Raw genomic sequence first — 20,997 nt, 5'->3', positions numbered from 1 at the left:
ACTTTTCCATGTCAAGGACCATGAGGAAGAAATGATGTGTGCTTGTACAGTATCTAACCTATAAAATTATAATGCTTCTATAATACATTATGATATTTGGCAGTTTGTAGAGCCTAGATGTCTCCACTAGGCCTGATAGCTATTGTTTACAATGCAGTCTGTCTTGTTATGGCTCAGTTTGTCCTTGAAGCAGCTACAACTATGATCTATGCCCTGTGCTCTGGGCAGAACTACCATACCACTGACATGATGACTTTTTTCTTATTTCCAAATAATAACTCAAAGATATATTAATGACATAGTTCAATGTTGAAAATGGGTGGTTCTCCCCTTTAATTATGAATTATCGTGAAATTGTATAGCCTACCTTACAGGGTTTACAATAAAAGGGATGTTTCACTTTCAAACATGTTTCTGCCTGCAGACATTTATACCCAGGCTTTTGTGACTGGGCTGCAGTTTTCAAGTTGCTTGATTCACTATTTAGATATTTGATATTCATTTTATCAGCCACAGTCCTTCTAATGTGTGAGGAGTTTTTCAATGTATTCTTTTCCTAATTTCTTATTTTATTTTAAATAAGAAAAGTAGTTGAAAAAAAAAAACACACATACATATACTGTATTAGAAGGACAATTTCAGTCACCAGAACCAAGGATGGGTTTCATAAATGTCTACAATTTGAATGCTGAAACGTAACACTTATTCACTATGAGGTTTCCCCCCTCCTTTTTGGATTTTATGAATACATCTTTTCTCAAAATACGTTTCCATTGATCACATAAATATAATTGGCAAAAAATATGAACAAAGAAATTGAATGGACGACATATTACTATAAAGGATAAAAGGGTTTAAATGTGTTTCAAATGGTGAGGCAAAATGGTAAATGGTGCATTTATATAGCGCTTTTATCCAAAGCGCTTTACAGAGATTGTGCATTACATTCACCCATTCACGCACACATTCATACACCGGTGGCGGAGGAAACCATGCAAGGCACCAACCTGCTCACCGGGAGCAATGTGGGGTTCAGAGTCTTGCCCAAGGACCCTTCGACATTAACTCAGGGGGAGCCCGGATTCGAACTGGGAACCCTTCGGGAACCCTTCGTGCTCTAATAACGGTTTCTCTACCCCTGAGCTATGCCGCCCGAGGCAAATGGGTTATCATATAAGTGATATTACACTTATTGTATGTCTGTTCTTGAGGCACAGTAATAGACCGTTTGTCAGCCTTCTGATTGGTCCCTGAGACTCCCTGACTGGCCAACCAGAAAAAAACATTCACTTTTTGCTATCGGGGGTGGAGTTTGTGCAGTGGAGAATGTTGCTTCAGCCTTTCAAAAACTGTCCGCAGTGCGCGACACGGAGATCGGCCGGTACGGTGATAGCGACGGCAAGCGTCAAGCGATCTCGCTCATCATAACGAATAAGCTTCAACAAACTAGTTCACATGTACCTTATCAATGGTCTAAGAGTCACGATTGGGTACATATAATTTAAATGGGCAGAATTACGAAAAGCCAGCCTATTATGTGAGGAGAAACATTCTCTCTGTCCTCTTCCTAGTACCCAAGATGCAATGCGCTTCTCTTTCTATCTCTGATCCAGAGGATTAAACTAATTAAAACATTTATTTTTCGGGGGAAAACTACTGTTTTGCTATGTAATTACTGTACCTTTTTCTTCCCTTTTTATTAATATCACGTAGATGTGTTTTTTGTGGTACTTTATATAGCTGTAATGAGGCTATGAAGGGGAAAAAAATCCCATCCACTACCACTATAAAAGAATCTGCAAAGAGGATTCTGTCCCACTGGGATTAAACAAATTAAAACATATATTTTCGGGTAAACCCCCTGTTTTGCAATGTAACTACTGTACCTTTGTCTTCCCTTTTTATTAATATCACCTAGGTGTTTTTCCTTTGGTACTTTATATAGCTGTAATGAGGCTATGAAGGGGAAAACAAATCCCATCCACTTCCACTATAAAAACAATCTGCCCAGGGTTAATGCCCCATCATAGTAACAGGGCAGAATGGGGCGGGATTTACAAAAGGGTTTATTGTTTATCCCCCCAAATCTCAAAGGCTCATTTGACCTTTGGGATAGATACACCAATAAAAACAGTTATTTTGCTTTGGCTTTGTAGGACAGAGCAGGTCTGGAATGTCATCAGGAGACAAGAGACAAGGACAACAAGATTATTCTTGTTTTGACTTATTTTAGATCAGGGCTTCTCAAACTTTTTTACTTTAGACTTGTTAATCCTTGCTTAGATTCTTTATGGAAAGATGATGTAATGTGTTGCGCAGTGCACCTACATGTAGTTATATAGTAAATCATGGAAATGTAGCAATCACTGACCTTTAGAATGTTGAACCTTGCTTTGTTTAAATGTAATACTCTTGAATTGTATTTGATTATGTATTATGTATTTCTGTTTTATAGTAATAAAACCATAACTTCATATCATACCGCATACCACCTCGGAACTCCTCTCCTCTTCATACAATCGATTGCACTGGTATAGGATGCTATATACCAGCCCTGAACCTATATAGAAAATGCCTTTATAAATAATGTGTTGCTACTTTTTTGACAAACCCCTGAACGTCACTTGGCATTTGTTGTTCTTTTTTGAGGCACAAACAGGTCAAATAGCTGTCTGTCTGTCTGTCTGTCTGTCTGTCTGTCTGTCTGTCTGTCTGTCTGTCTGTCTGTCTGCCTCTTTTTGTCTTTGTTTGTCTCCCTCTACTCTACACCTAGAATCTCTTCATCCAAAATAACAGATCTATAAATGTTCACTCAGGGATCAGTTGTGAACAGAGGTCATCAATATGTCTCTACACGGACAAATATGTCTGTAGCAAAGACTTGGTCTTGTCCGTGCAGATTTTAGATTTTCTTTTTTATAACACCATTATAATGTTCTTATTTTGATCATAATACTGAACGTCAAGTTTTATCTGCAAGGACCACCATAAATCTGAGAGTGTACAAATGGAACCAAATTGGTTCCATATTTGTACATTATCATTTTAATGCTGAAAAGTACCACTTATGTACTTATGACAGTGTTGTGCAGCATTTATTTCCACAGTGCTAAACTGACTTTGATGAAGTGAGTGAATGACAGAAGAAATGTCGGTCTATTTTAAAGTGATCATTTTATTGAATATCTGTCCGTAAAGGGATACTCCACCATATTGTATGAGTCTCATCTCTCATGCGGTCTGTAACATAAGATTTCTATCAAGTCAGAAGTCAGTCATATCCATATTTGGGAAAATATTTTGTCCAACTTTGTCCAACAACCAACCGCAACTCAAATCACACTTGCAAATGAATTCCATCCTGTGTGAATTACGTCCTGCGCGAGGTGACTTTTCCTCCTTAGGGCGTCTTACTGGTTGCGACCGTCAGGTCGCAAGTTACTATGAAAACCTCCACCTGCTGTCTGTCAGTTATTCCCTCCGTCCGTCCGTCCGTCCGTCCGTCCGTCCGTCCGTCCGTCCGTCCGTCCGTCCGTCCGTCCGTCCGTCTGTCACGTCTCGTCACACGATTGACAAGAGTGGCCCTACTCTTATCTCTGGCACTGTTGCCCCTATCCATGCCAACTTTTGCACACACACTCCTTGGCTGGCAAACCACATCCCCGCCCCTGATTTGTCACATGCCCCTGTTCTAGCGCCAAAATGAGGCTGCGTGTATACATGCGACCTGACGGTCGCTTAAATGGTAAATGATAAATGGTGCATTTATATAGCGCTTTTTATCCAAAGCGCTTTACAGAGATTGTGCATTACATTCACCCATTCACGCACACATTCATACACCGGTGGCGGAGGAAACCATGCAAGGCACCAACCTGCTCACCGGGAGCAATGTGGGGTTCAGAGTCTTGCCCAAGGACCCTTCAACATTAACTCAGGGGGAGCCCGGATTCGAACTGGGAACCCTTCGGGAACCCTTCGTGCTCTAATAACGGTTTCTCTACCCCTGAGCTATAGGGTGTCGCCGCTTAGGGTGTCTTACTGGTAATATTTGGTTCATGTCAACGTATCAGTGCACAAACCAATGTCTCCACATGACAGCAGAAAAACAAGCCCACACCATTTCTTGTAACAACACCAGTTGATTACATTGAATATTATTGTAATAACAGCTGATTACATTGAATATCTTCACTGCCACTCTTTTCAGAGCCAGGACGTACTGTACTGCCATGTTAGCTCTTATCGTGGACCACATGTTGTTGAGTTCTCAGACGGTCCTTGACTTTATTTAGGGTCCAGGTTGTAGAGTAACTTTCCACTGCATGGTACCATGACGTGTTCAATGCTCGCCTATGAGGAGGGAGAGTAGAAAAGACGTGTTGGACCGTACAGTATCTTCACTCACTCTGTTCCAGAATGAAGGCTGCCGGGGCTTTGCTTGTTCTACTGTTGCGTCTCTGTGTGACTGGAGCTTGGTGGGATGGTAACGTCTTACAATCTGACCTCTTGGATGAAATGAAGCAACTGAAAGACACTCTAGCAGAACAGGGTCGGGCACTGGAAGAGAAACTGAAGAGCGTGGATGAAGTCAAAGAGCTGCGAGACTTAGTGTCTGATCTTCAGTTGGAGATGGCCAACACCAAACATGAGATGGAAGGTATGGCAACATAAAATGTAGGTTAGAATTAGGGATGGGGCGATCAGGTTTTTTGGAACCGATCACCTAAAGGCTTATGGTCTAATTAAGATGAGTCTGATCACCCGATACCGATCAATCACCCATCCGATCAAGTGGGGCAATATTATTATTATTTATTGAGGACAAGTGTTCATATTTTAGATTGTAATAGAGAAAAGAAAAGATGAGTGTTAAAATGTTTTCATTTACTTATTTCTATCGTTCAGTGGGTGGGGGCCTACATAGCGGTGGTTAAGTCTTTTTTAATCTCTCGAGACAGCCTCGGAGAACGCTACGCTACTGAAGAGAGACAGACCGATAGGTGTCGCACTTTCTTCTTTGACGATGGGTTCCCAGATTGAGTCTTTTTAGACACAATAAGCCAGCGATTTCTTTGTTACTGTTTACAGTAACACTATCACAATCGCTAAAACGACAGAAAGCAGTAAATGAAAACATTTTAACACTCATCTTTTCTTTTCTCTAATTACAATCTAAAATATGAACCCTTGTTGTAAATGGTGCATTTACATTTGCGTAAAGAAAAAAAGTTGTATTTTAAGGCTGTCAATCGATTAAAGTATTTTATCTGATTAATCGCATGATGCATGCTAGTGGTGCAGCACAAAATAACCATGCAAACAAAACATTACATTTAAATATCCTGTCTTCAACAAACTACAATATGTCTTAGCATTAGCAGTGATCTTAGGTTTTTAATGTAGGTTCCATTTGATTGGATCCCAGGAACAATTTTAGTCTTAGGGAAATTCCTCCTAAATAAAATAAAAACATTTTCTCATTCTCATTCAGACAGTATGTCAATATTGTCTGCACTTCATGTCCAAGGCGAAAAACAAACATCAGAGAGTGACACTCTCTTTCAATTATATTCAATAACATTTCTGTTTACTTGGTTAATATCATATTTCTGTAAAAGCAGACTCAATAATAGGCCAATTTAATTTAGACTAAATTATATGGAGGAGAAGATAGAGTGGAGACCAGGGTTTCCGCTAGGCATTTTTGGATTATATATTATATATATATATATATATATATATATATATATATATATATATATATATATATTGGACATTTCAGGATTATATTTTACCGGCCAATCAATTAATTTATCGGCCATATTATAATGAACGTCACAGGATTATATTTTACCGGCCAATCAAATAATTTATAGGCCATATTATAATGAACGTCACATACGTGTTTGCAGATGAGATACTGTATGTGCGTGTGCATGGTGCACCCAATTGATAATTACACCATTTTATGTTAGCGCTGGGCTCCTCTTTACAGATGCAATTGCAATCTTTTCCTGAGTTTACAAAATAATAGCCTAACTATCTACTAAGTTATGTAGGCCTAGATCGCTTGCCAAAAAAGAAGTGAATAGGTTAAAGTGGACGCAACTCAAGCGAACCGTTTGCGTGCCCTGCCACTTTAGTGGCCTACAAATTAATAAGTTAATAGTATATGATTTTGGCTTCACGTCTCATTAAACCTTAATATGCAAACATACAACCTTTGTTTTGTTTTGTTAATGTTATGTTATGATGGCGCAAGGAGGAAGGTTGACTTGCCTCTGTTTGTCTGTTGCTTTGACCACCACAGTGGCATCACATCCATGCGATCAGAAAGTCATTTGCGTGCTTGTATAATCCATGTGATTCCACAGAGTTCGGGTCCCTTTTGGTCTACTGGGTCCAGCTTGGTCTAGAACACCAGTTCTGTTCGGATCATAACACTAAACCCACGAGCTGCTGGAATTGTCAGCTGTGAAACGCGATGTGTGCTTCTCCGTATGGCCGTCCTGCGTATCTAAAATAGCAGACATACAAGCTCACAGCGCGGCACGTTGCTGAGGTGTTGTGAGCTTGAAGCTCTGATATTTTCAATGCACGTAACCATCGTACGACGAATATAGACTGATCTAATGCGCACAGCGCAGCATGAAGCAGCAGCAGCGGTGAGCTCCGCTGTCGTCAGACTCACAGAACATGATACAAATTTAAAATTATGATAGGTTTTAATGGTTGTAGCTTTACTGCTTTAGACAAATAATTATGTAATGATAAAATAGCCTAAGAGGCATTTTCCCAGCCGGCCACGGTGGCCGGTGGACTTAATAATTACCGGCCAATTAAACATTTAACCGGCCAATGGCCGGTAAATACCGGCTAACGGAATTTCTGGTGGAGACGTGTTTGTGGCTGCTATGTGTACCTTATACTATATACTTTACTATGTGTTTTTTGGTTGTGTGTTTAGTCCACGGTCAGCCGGCAGTGTTCAGTAATCACACATGCTGCACCAATAAGCTCCGGTGAGAACCGGAACCATGACTGGCCGTTCCCCCCCAGCCCTCTCTCCTTTCCTGGGTACAGGGAAGGTGTAGAGAGGAGGCAGTCAAGGTCCACCCGTTTTATAACGTTTACACCACTTTTTTTGTTGCATATGTAGTGATGCGCGGAAGCGGGGATTGAACCCAGGACTCCCGCTCGCCACAACCAGTCGTGCTAATAGGGCTGAGCACGATTAGCAGGGCTGTTGTCGCTGGTTCGGCTGTGGGGGCTACACATATCCTTTTATTTCAGTCCATATATAGGCCTATGCCATGTTCTTGCCAAATTATCATTAATATTACATAATTTATATAGCCTAGCCGTTATTAAAAACATTAAAATGCTGTGTCTGCTGGAGTGAAGTTGACTTCTTGGGGTCTGACTGAGCTAGCTAATCCCCGCCTACTCAGATCATGCTGTGCTCTGATTGGTTAGGGCGAAATATAAGGGGGGGGGGGGCTGAAAACCGCAGGCTTACCGTGGACTAAACACACACACACACACACACACACACACACACACACACACGACACCGACACACACACACACACACACACACGCACACACGCACACACACACACACACACACACACACACACACACACACACACACACACACACTCCCACACACTCCCACACCACACACACATAAAATGAACAGTAACGTTTTTACACTAGCAATTGTAGTCCAGTAGCAATTTTCAGCAATTGTAGTCCAGCGATTTTGTCCACACATCGATACAATCTACAGTCATGTGATCAACACAGATCTGTCCATTTTTCCATATTCCATCTTGATTGGCTAAGAATGGCTTCCAAAGTTTGTAGGATTGGTCCTTCTTGAACAAAATGCCTCAAATCATGAACCTAGCATACAATTTTCGTGAAATTGTGCACACACAATTCTTCACTTGCCCAATAGTTAGAGGGGGGAGGGGCGGGCGTGGATGTGCGGTCTCAGTACTTCCGGTTCATCCACAGACTGCGTTGTGTTGTTAATTTTCTCCGTTAGATAAAAATGCTTTCTTTTCACCTTTTTCTACTTTTATCACTTCTCAAAATACGTTTTATTTGGATGCTTCATCTTTTTACCGTTCATTTTTTTTGTTAGTGTTGTCATCGGTTTTTATTTATAAAGGGAAACAAGATATGTATGCTACAGTCTTCACACAGCAGAGCAGACAGAGAGAGGTAAGATAAACGCTATTATTATCATAAAATACAGCAATCTATCTAATAAAACGTTTGTTAATTGTGCTTAGCAGTAGTGTCTTTTAGTGTTTGGGCCGGGGTCTTTATTTGATGTAAAGAAGAAAGTTTAATATTAACGCTAGCCTCATTAGCATCTTAGCTCCGTCTATAATAGGCTACGGTTCTCTAAGTGGGGTCCGGGGACCCCCAGGGAGTTCCAGGGGGTCCCCAGCTAAATTATAGTTAGGAACCAAATGGACCCTTAGGGGTATGTAACTGTACAAATCATTTGGTTCCATTTGTACACTCTGAGTTATGCTAACATATGATTTTACAATATAAGCTGGGGTCTCAGGGATAGAAATGCTATTAAATGGGGGTCAGTAGCCTAATGGATGTCAAACTGGGGGTCCTTGAAATTAAAATGGTTGGGAATCACTGCTAGAGCCGTAAAAATGTTCTCTTATGGGGTCACTGGCCTAAATGGGGGTCAGTGGGAATGTGGGATAATACAAGTCAATTCTTATTACCTCTTATTTATTTGGTGATTATCAAACGAGTATATGGGGACCAACAATCTCTGTACAAGTAGAGTAAAAATCCTCAATGTTAATTTCAATCTGAGTGTAGACCTTTACAGGTCCATTTGGTTAAATGTATTCTCTAATTAAATTAAAATTGAAGATTTTACTATGTAAAAATAGTCTACAGTACATGTTATAAACAACTTTACTTTTGACCAAGTCCAGTTTCATTAACATTGTAAAATGATAGCTATAGTAACAGTAAATATCTGTTCTTATCATACATACAAATACATTTAATAATATACATAGTCTTGGGTACATTTCTTTTTCTTTCAGGAACTGCGATGACATGGACCACATCAGCCGATCAGGGTTCCCTGGCAAGATGTAGCAACAATCAGATTTGAGAGTTCACCCTCTTGAAAGAGCTCCAAGAAGGAACATCAAACTTTCTCTGGTCCTTCGAGGTGAGGGAGGTTGACGACTGTTTGGTTCAGGAAAACTCACACCCCACTTTAAGTCATTGGGAAGGCAACTATTGATTCTATTCACAACACACATTTGTCTTTGCCTATACTATAGCTACACCTACATTATTCAGACCCTTATTCAATTTAATTTACAATATGCAATCAAAATACAATACTCCACATTCTATTGTTTTCCTAAATAAAAGGCCAATTGCATGTGAAATGATATTGCTTGTATTGTCTGAATACATTTGAATAAAGCTGATACAAGACTACATTCTATTGTTTTCCTAAATAAAAGGCTAATTGCCTGTGAAATGATATTGCCTGTATTGTCTGAATGCATTTGAATAAAGCTGATATAATTCACAAGACGTAAACATGTCATTCATGTGTTTTAATCGAAAAAGATGCACATGGTTAGTAGTACAGAATATTATATATACTTCTATGGGAATACATTAAAGCTGAAAACAAATATATAGCAGCATAATGAATTACAATTCTTCTTATTGATGGACATTTATTGCAGACCGTGATGACCTGAAAGGGTAAGAAAGAAAGTGTTATTTTTTTTCCACTGAACAATTTAGTTATTTTTAACTTTATACTTTGTTGTGAAATATGACTTAATGGGTCTTTGAAAGAGACATCTGGCTCAATTAGCAGCCTATGGTTGTCTGGAAACAGGAGGTTGTTCATATTTTAGTTAAAAAATTAAAGTTCTATAAACAAGTCTATAGGGGGGAACAAACATGACACAAATGAATTTCAAGGACCCATATGGAAATCATGTTGGCATAACCAAATGATTTGTACAGTTACATACCCCTATGGGTCCATTTGGTTCCTAACTATAATTTAGCTGGGGACCCCCTGGAACTCCCTGGGGGTCCCCGGACCCCACTTAGAGAACCGTAGCCTATTATAGACGGAGCTAAGATGCTAATGAGGCTAGCGTTAATATTAAACTTTCTTCTTTACATCAAATAAAGACCCCGGCCCAAACACTAAAAGACACTACTGCTAAGCACAATTAACAAACGTTTTATTAGATAGATTGCTGTATTTTATGATAATAATAGCGTTTATCTTACCTCTCTCTGTCTGCTCTGCTGTGTGAAGACTGTAGCATACATATCTTGTTCCCTTTATAAATAAAAACCGATGACAACACTAACAAAAAAAATGAACGGTAAAAAGATGAAGCATCCAAATAAAACGTATTTTGAGAAGTGATAAAAGTAGAAAAAGGTGAAAAGAAAGCATTTTTATCTAACGGAGAAAATTAACAACACGACGCAGTCTGTGGATGAACCGGAAGTACTGAGACCGCACATCCGCGCCCGCCCCTCCCCTCTCTAACTATTGGGCAAGTCAACCATCCCACTAGGTCGAGGAACCCTAATTTTTCGAAATCACCTCATGGTGGCGCTATAACAGGCCGATTTGTGTTTTTACCTTTAACTCCACCGATCACTGTCAAACTGTTTGCGCACTCCCTAGAGGCCAAGGAAAACCCTTTTCCTTTCATTTTTCACATAAGCATTTTATAGCGCCACCAGGAGGCCGACTTATGTAAAACACATTTTTGGATATTACTCCTTCAGATTTGATCCAAAAATCACAAAAATCAGTACACAGTATCTCTACAGCCATGTGATCATGGATCTGTCCCATACTACATAATTATTCCATCCTGATTGGCTAAGATTGGTCTCCAAACTTTGATTCCTTATAGGCTGAGGAAGAAATGCCACTTCAAATGTCTCAAATCAGCCTCATGGTGGCGCTATAACAGGCCAATTTCAGTTTTTACCTGTAACTCCACCAATTACAATTTACAATTTAGGCATTTAGCAGACACTTTTAATCCAAAGCGACTTACAATAAGCAGGTAATACATCAATATAATAAGCAAGATAATATGTCTGTACATCAACAACAATAACAAGGCATAGGAATATCAATCTAGAAAAACAATAACATAGGTAGACCACGCACGTAATCCGTTAAAAAAAAACTAAAAATGCTATCTTCATGTATGGTCATTATGTATGGTCAGGTATCGTCACCAATAAGTGGAAAACAAGACATTTTCCACACATTCCCACTAGGTCGAGGAACAAATGCTACCATTTTCACTTTGACCTGTTATAGCGCCACCAGCAGGTAGACTTTAGCAAAACACATTTTTGGAACACAATGCCTCAAATCATGCATGCAGCGTCCGATTGCCATGAGACTCTTCACCAATCTAAGATTGTGCTCGGAAGAACACTGCTTCTAGTTTGTACTGAAGTCGAGCCCTCGTAGGGCAATGGATTTCCTGGTCCTGTATCTGAGCCTGCTTCCTGGCAGAGGGTTAGAGACACCTCACTAACGCTCTGGACCAGAGCTAGACTATAACAAACCCTTGACTAGCTCATACATAAATTCACCATTGATCGGATTGGCGAATTTACCTTTTGATCGAAATCACTGATCACATACATTACCCTAGTTAGAATGGTCAAGGGGCAACATGCATTTTGTGCTAGAATGTGTAAAGGGTGCGTTTTGTTTAATATCTTTCTCTGTGATGTTTTCCAGAAATGGCTACCGAATTGACTGCCAGCCAGAAGCAGGTTGAACTCCTCCAGACCAGACTCAGTACCACTGAAGACCAGATTGAGGTCCTCCATACCAGACTCAGTACCACTGAAGACACGGTTGAAGTCCACCATAACAAACTCACTACCACTGAAGACCAGATTGAGGTCCTCCATACCAGACTCAGTACTACTGAAGACCAAGCTGAAGTCCTCAATACCAGACTCAATACCACTGAAGACCAGATTGAAGTCATCGATACCCGACTCAGTACCACTGAAGACCAGATTGAGGTCCTCCATACCAGACTCAATACCACTGAAGTCCAGATTGACGTCCTCCATACCAGACTCAGTACCACTGAAGACCAGGTGGAGAACTTGGTTACAGAAAGTGAAGGTAATTAGACCAGAATGATGTTCAGACAATGCATGTAGAGACATTGTTGAAACATATCTTTCTTTACTTATAATTCCTTCAGTTGACTTCAGAGATCTGATCATGTTTTCATCAAGTTATTTACTGTATGTTTGATCCATATAATCCTATAATGTAGGAGCATTTATAACTGCTTTAATATGACTCATACAGTACTATCCTCCTTATACGTGGTCTGGCCGATCAATCTACACCATCCCTGGTTAGAATGGTTAAGAGCAAAATGCTGTTGTGCTTAAAGTGTAGAATGTGTAAAGGCTGAATTGTGTTTAATATCTTTCTCTGTGATGTTTTCCAGAAATGGCTGCCGAATTGACTGCCAGCCAGAAGCAGGTTGAACTCCTCCAGACCAGACTCAATACCACTGAAGACCATCTTGAAGTCCACCATACCAAACTCAATACCACTGAAGTCCAGATTGATGTCCTCCATACCAGACTCACTACCACTGAAGACACAGTGGACAACTTGGAGACGGAAAGTGAAGGTAATTAGACCAGAATGATGTTCAGAAAATGCATGAGGGCTTGGAGCGCAAAAGGCGAATGTGACATTTTTGGTGAAAATGACTTTTTATATAATTTTAAAGGTCTCTGTGAGATCTATCAGATGGTGAAAAAAGAATCTTAATAATAACGTTTACTTTTTGAAATAAAGCCTAAAAGCCAAAAAGGGAAGTGAAAACCTTCAGTTGAACTTGGAGCGCAAAGGGCGCAAGTGCAAGTGCAGTATACCAAACCAGGGGCCCCTGGGTGACACAGACACACTGTTGCCCCATTAGACACCAAGGTTGGCACAAACACTGAACAGGAGTCTGCCATGACAATAGTCATGCCGGGGGTCTTGTTTTGCCCCCAGGGACCACATTAGGGCCCCTGGGTGGCCCTGGGTTCCACAGGGGAAGAGATACAGTAACTTGCCAGTAACTGCTCCAATCCTTACCACAGAAAGATCCACACCAGGGGCCATGTGTGGCCCCCAGGGGCAAAGGCTCCTGTGTATCACAGATGCGCCGTTCGTCGACTGCATCCAAACTTGACATAAACACTGTTCAGGGGTTTGCAATGACACAAGTCACACAAGGGGCCATGTGTGGTCCCCAGAGACAACATTAGGTGCACTCAGGGGCCTCTTGGTTGTTGTGTGGTCCCCAGAGACAACATTAGGGGCACTCAGGGGCCTCTTGGTTGGCACCAAGAGGCCCCTGAGTGCCCCTAACCTTGTCTCTGGGGCACTGTTGTCCCATTATGAACCAAACTTGTGACAAACACTGTTCAGGAGTCTGCCATGAGAATAGCCACACCAGGGGCCATGTGTGGCCCCCAGGGGCCTCTGGGTGCCATAGGCGCACTCATTCCCTATTACGCACCAAACTCATCACAAACACTGTTCAGGGGTCTACCATGACTACAGAGGCCATGTGTGGTGGCACCTGGGGACCACATAAGGCAGACAAGAGAATAGTCACACTAATGTATCGTCATTCTGTGACTCAGAGGTGGGCTGTGGACAGTTCACTAACTTTGGCTTGTTACTGTCTATGTGTTGTGGCCCCTGGTGTGACTATCTTTATGGAAGACCCCTGAACAGTGTTTGTGCCATATTTGGTGCAGATCAGAGCTCCGGTGCACCTTTGGCACCCTTGCAGCCAATGATATGGCACACTGGGGCCCCTGACGTAGCCCTTGGTGTGACTATTGTGGCAGACCCTTGAACAGTGTTTATACCAAGTCTGTTGCAGATTGAAGCAACAGTTTGCCTTTGGAAGACCCCAAAAAGTAATTTTGGTGGTGAACTTCTCCTTTAATATGTATAAAAGTTCATAATGCTTAAATGCTTATTGCTTTTTTTTTTCTTTTTTTTAATAGTTACAGTGAATCAAAAGTGTGTTTCTGCTCTCCTGCTCTCCACTTACACCCTTTGCACTCCAAGCCCTCTCATGTTGTATTGATTTAATATTCATGTTGTATTGATTTAATATTCATGTTGAATTAATTAGTGTGGCTGGCTTTCTTCCATCTTTCCGGATAAACTTTATTTCCTCCCACAGTTTTGGTGGCACGCACTGGGCACTGGGCCATATGTCAAATCGTCCAGCTTCATCTGGAATCATGTGCTTCCATTTTGCTAAGCTATATAGTTGAAATTATATTATTTTACAAGTGAATTAAAGGGATATTTCACTTTCAAAAAAACTTTTGGTCATTTTATCATCTAATCAGGCTTTTGTGACCACCCTGGACAGATTTTAAGTTGCTTGATTCAGTATTTGGATATTTAATATAAATGTTTTCAGACATGCCCCCTTCCTATAGAAACCCATTTTAACTTCAAACTCCATTTTAACAATGAAAACAGTTATTTTTTTCTGTTAACTCATACTACCCCTAATACATTATTTTTTTCATTTATTTTTAATAGTGTTTTTGGGAAAGTGAAAAAAAGAAATACAATAAAAAAAGAAATAAATGAAAAAAACACGGCCAGCTCACATATTAGGAGGTTGTCAGGAGTCACCAGAAAAGAGTTCGAAGTTGCAATGGGTTTGTATAGGAAGCTAGGGAACGTGTCTGATAAAATGAATCTTAACTATCTAAATACTGAATCAAGTAACTTAAAATCTGCCCAGGGTGGTCACAGCCTGATTAGACAATAATATTACCAAAAGTTTTTTTTGGGAAGTGGAATATCCCTTTAATTTTCTCTGTTGACTTGAATGAGGAAATGCAAAAACATCTACTTTTACCAAATATGGAGATGACTGACATCGTCTGATGTCATAGACCAAATGAAACTGACACAGTGTGTCCATATATGGGCATTGGGGCAGGAACTGACACAGAGATCTTCATATCAATCAATCAAACTTTATTACAGCCGAAGCCATAGACGTACAAACCTAAACATATATGGCCATTCATTTATTAGTGAATTAGTATTCCCCATTTACTTGAATGGGGAAAATTCAAATGGTAAGACTGAATTCATTTGCAAGTGTGACTCCCGTCATGGCAACCACACTTGCAGTTTCCCTGAATTGCATCTTTCTAGTTAGTGTGGTTGCCCAACAGGGCAACACATTATAGTCCTGGGGAAACTTTATTTACTAGGGTAACTTTTACGCTGGAAATTGACAGACAGACATCTGTCCGCAGTGTCCGGGATAGGGAATCAATAGGGAATCAATGGGAGTGGGAATCAGTAGGGAATCAATGGGAGTGGGAATCAATAGGGAATCAATTGTTCGAGCTTCACATGACAGTTAGCTTCGGGTAGAATATAGTCACGTCAGCAACCGTCAGCAACCACACTTGTAATTTCCAATTGCATCTTTTCTAGTTTCATATTCATGTTATATTAATTAAATATTCATGTTGTATTGATTTCAGCTCATGGTGCTCAGCTGTCCACTGTAGAAACCAGGCTGAATGTCAGTGAGAACAAAGTGCAGGAACTGTCCAGTAAGTCTGTCTGTCTGTCTGTCTGTCTGTCTGTCTGTCTGTCTGTCTGTCTGTCTGTCTGTCTGTCTGTCTGTCTGTCTGTCTGTCTGTCTGACTGTGTGTCTGTGTGCGTGTGTGTGCGTGTGTGTGCGTGTGTGTGCGTGTGTGTGTGTGTGTGTGTGTGTGTGTAAGCGCGCACGTGCAGGGTTGGGAAGGATACTTTAAAAAAAATAATCGCCTACAGTTACACATTACTTGCGAAAAATTGTAGTCAGTAACGTAATCCGATTACCACAATTTAAAAAGTAACTAATAGTTACTTTACTTTTTTACTTTTAAGCAAAATTCTATTTAATTAGATAAAACATTTACCATTGATAACCAGACAAGAATGATGAGCTAATAGCTAAGCTAAAATAAACTACAGGCTTTCTATTCCTGAAAAGTTGCCATGCTATAATGGAAGCCAAGCCATTGTCTCATTATAATAAAAATCAAAATGTAAAAAAAAAAACAGATTTGCCTTATGTCACTACAGACACTTTAGCCCTATATACAGTATATATTTTGGTCATTTGAAAATAGATGATCTAAAGCTCACAACGCATTGCAAGCTTGTAGATCTGCTATTTTCAAAAGATTGTTATACATTTGAAAACTTGACTTGACTTGACTTTAGCATAATGAGTACTTTTACTTTTGGTAATTTAAGTACATATTGATGCCAATACTTTCATAACCTACTTTTACTTTTTAGTACATTTTTACTTGTAACAGAGTATTTTTGCATTGCAGTATTGATACTTTTATTTAGTAAAACGTTTGAGTACTTTTTCCAAGTATGGTGGAAAAAAGTACTCAAATGTTTTACTTAAGTAACAGTATCAATGCTGCGACGTACAAATACTCTGTTACTAGTAAAAGTCTTGAATTCAAGTAAGAGTACAAAAGTACAATTTTTTTTGAAAATAGCAGATCTACAATCTCACAGCGCGCCGCAATGCCTATTTTCAAATAGCCTAGAAATAGGGATAAAGTTGTTAATGTATGTTTTATAATATTATAATTTATATCTGCAAAGTAACTAGTAACTAAAGATAAATGTAGTGGAGTATTAGTGCAATATTTGGATCCGAGATGTAGTGGAGTAGAAGTAAAAGTAGCCTATTTGAAATTGGAAATACTCAAGTAAAGTACAAATAACTAAAAATTCTACTTAAGTACAGTACTTAAGTACACACCATACACACAATATGCACAATACGCCCGCCCGCGAAGGTACAGATGGAACCCAGTGGTCCATTTATTTGCACCCTCGCAACTTAACATCAGCGGAATTTCGTGAACCAACTCTCGATAACTGGTCTGGTTGTCTGTCTGTCTGTAAGAATCAGTAATGCAGTATTGCACCGCGATCGAAAAGAAAGAAAAAAAATCTCAAGGGTACAGATGGAACCAAATGGACCCCTGGTTCCCTGTATATGTATCACCCGCTCATATAACATAAGTTGTTGAGATAATATGCTCTCAATTGTATTTATGAACTCTTACATTGTAGTGCTTACCGGAAGTAAGTTGTATATAAGTGCGCACTTAACAAATCTATCTCAGTTCGTTTGTCGACTGAGTTCCAGCAGGACGCTGATGCCTCCCTGTCTATTCATTCATTGTGATATCCTCTAATATTAATTGTTGATGGCTAGTTTGTTAAAAAAGGTATACATTTTTAGCATTAAATATGCCATGAAGTTGTGGAATCTTTATCATTTTTACACCTCTAAATCCTATAGTGTTATCATTCACGTTCACACTGCAGTCAGCTCTCTCCGGGAGACAGACAGAGAGTACAGTCGGGGCGCTGCGTAACGTAACGTCATTAACAATATTAGCCAACCAGATAGCCTGATTTACCTTGTTTTTGCGAGTCATAACAGCTTTAAGACTTCAAGATGATACTTGTTGTTGCAGTTCTGTTGTTCAACCGGGACTGTGAGAGAATCACCACACAGAGTGGTGTGTACACCATCTACCCCACTACTGCACCTGCCAAGGTCTACTGTGACATGGACACAGATGGAGGGAAGTGGACAGTCATCCAGAGAAGAGTGGACGGCACTGTGAACTTCAAAAGACCCTGGGCTCCGTACAAGGCGGGGTTTGGAGATGCATCAGGCGAGTACTGGCTGGGACTGGAGAACATGCATCTCCTCACCAAGGACAACAAGTATGAGCTGAGGGTGGACATGGAAGACTTTGCGGGAAACACAGCGTCTGCCTCTTACTCCTCTTTCTCTGTGGGTTCTGAGGCTGATGGCTACAGGCTGCAGGTCAGTGGTCTAAAGTAACTATATGTTTACTTATGTACTGTACTTAAAGGAATATTTCACTTTCATAAAAAAAAAAACTTTGGTCATTTTATTGGTCATTTTATGGTCTAATCAGACTTTTGTGACCACCCTGGACAGATTTTAATTTGCTTGATTCAGTATTTAGATATTTGATATTAATTTGATCAGACACGCCCTCCTATACAAACCCATGATAGATTCATCAAATTCACCCGTCTTTTTTTCTGGTATAATTATCTGTAAAAAAAAAAATGTTTACTTGACTATTTCCAATGTTTTGTATTCTACTTTTACTTCACAACATCTCATAGACAAATATTGTAGTTTTACTCCATCTACAATTATTTGAAAACTTTAATTACTAGTTACTTTGTGGATATTGATTATTATTACAAAACATAGCCTACTGTACATTAACCACTTCAGCCCTTTCTAGACTTCGGCTATTTGAAAATAGCCGATCTACAAGCTCACAGCGTGTTGTGATGTGAGCTTGTAGATCTGCTATTTTCAAATCATTTTATATATTTTGAGAACATGAAATTGAAGATTTCTGCTTCCATATACTTTCCATGTACATTTTGATACCTATACTTTTGCTCAAGTAAATTCCCAATACCAGACTTCTACTTGTAACAGAGTGTTTCTGCATTGCAGTATTGGTACTTTTACTTAAGTAACAAATTTGACAACGTTTTCCACAACTGTTGCAGGTTGCTGGCTTCAGGGATGGAGGAGCAGGAGACTCACTGGACTATCACAATGGAATGAAATTCACAACCTATGACAAAGATCAGGACAAGTCAAGCGGTAACTGTGCAAAAGATTATTCTGGTGCATTTTGGCACAACAGCTGTCATTATGTTAACGTCAACGGTGCTTATATCCGGGGAAAGAAGTCTAACGGTGTGACTGTGAACTGGTACCACTGGAAGCGGGAATATTATTCCCTCAAAGCTATAGCGATGAAGATCAGACGTGTTCCTTAACATGTTTAGGTTCACATGCATAGATTTCAAAAGCACAGCCTTGGGGAAAAAAAGGCACGATGCAATATTTACTCTTTTTCATGGATTGATTTTGTTTTGTTTTCTTTCTTTTTTTTCATTCTTTGGGATTCTGTTTAATCCTAAACTCAAACAGTAGATATCTGTATTGTATCATTATTACAGTGTTTAATTAAACTCATACAGTAGATATCTGTATTGTATCACATATTATTACAGTGATGACCTGCTGTCCTCTATGGCTGTTAAATTAATAAATAATCCAAGCTGTTAAACGAATATAGATATACAGACAGAGACAATGTGTATTTAGTGATTTGGTAACATATACAGATACATGTACATAACGTGCATGGTTTGGTTTAACCAAGTGGTTCTCAAACTTTTTGGGTTTCAGTACCCCGTTTTCCTGATTGCTGAATCCAAGTACCCCCTTTAATCGACAACAACATTTTGACTAGAAAATACGGACATCAAAAGTCCAGTTTGTACGTCAATATAAGTTAAAAAGTTAAAAATAAAAGTGAGGCTCTATTCAGTAACAGTAAAATTCTTACTTAATTTGGTTTAAAGCTTTATGGAGCAGCACGCGCATGTACATTAGTCAATGTTTTATCATTAAACATAACAGTAAAAACTAGAAGAAGTGCTCTTCCGAGCAGGCGGTGGTGGTGCTACTGTATAATAGGCAAATGTAAAAAGGGTGGCATGTGTTCTTCACCAATCTTAGACCTTTCATGGCACCACCATGAGGCTGATTTGACATTTTGCAGGGTAATTTCTTCCTTGGCCTTTTGCGAATGCTTGCACAATTTCATTACAATTGCACGCTGTGTTTGATTTGAGGCATTTTGTTCAAAACGGATCAATCCTGCAAAGTTTGGAGGCCAATCTTAGCCAATCAGGATGGAATATTTAATATGGGACAGATCCGTCTTGATCATATGACTGTAGAGATACTGTGTACTGATTTGTGTTAATTGTGGGTAAAATCTGAAGGAGTAATATCCAAAAATGTGTCTTACATAAGTCTGCCTCCTGGTGGTGCTATAAAAGACTGACGTGAAAAATGCAAGGAAAGGGTTTTTCCTTGGCCTATAGGGAGTGCGCTTACAAAGTTTGAAACTGATCGGTGGAGTTATAGGTAAACCCACAAATTAGCCTGTCACCATGAGGCTGATTTCAAAAATTTGAAGTGGCATTTCTTCATCGGTCTAGTGGGAACGTGTGTGCGCGATTTCATGTTAATTGCACTCTGCGTTTGTGATTTGAGGCATTTTGTCCAAAACGGACCAATCTTACAAACTTTGAAAGCCAATCAGGATGGAATATGGACAATCAGACAAATCCATGTCGATCACATGACTGTAGAGATACTGTCTACCGATTTGCGTGATTTTTGGACAAAATCTGTAGGAGTACTGGCCAAAAGGTAGTTTTGCACAAATTGGCCTCCTGGTGGCGCTATAACAGGCCCATATGAAAAATGTGGGGCAGAGGTTCTGAATTGGCCTCCAGGGAGTGTGCTTACAAAGTTTGAAACTGATCGGTGGAGTTATAGGTAAAACCACGAATCGGCCTGTTATAGCGCCACCATGAGGCTGATTTAAAAAATTTGAAGTGGTATTTCTTCCTCGGCCTAGTGGGAACGTGTGTGAGCGATTTCATGTTAATTGCACTCTGCGTTTGTGATTTGAGGCATTTTGTCCAAAATGGACCAATCTTACAAACTTTGAAAGCCAATATCAGCCAATCAGGATGGAATATGGACAATCAGACAGATCCGCGTCGATCACATGACTGTAGAGATACTGTCTACCGATTTGCGTGATTTTTGGACAAAATCAGTAGGAGTAGTGTACAGAAATGTGTTTTTGCAAACATCAGGCGCTAGAACAGGGCCATTTGAAAAATGTGGGGCAGAGGTTCTGAATTGGCAT

This window comes from Nannobrachium achirus (assembly GCF_963921795.1).
Source record: "Nannobrachium achirus genome assembly, chromosome: 4".
Lineage (NCBI taxonomy): Eukaryota > Metazoa > Chordata > Actinopteri > Myctophiformes > Myctophidae > Nannobrachium > Nannobrachium achirus.
Note: the sequence above shows the minus strand (reverse complement) of the source record.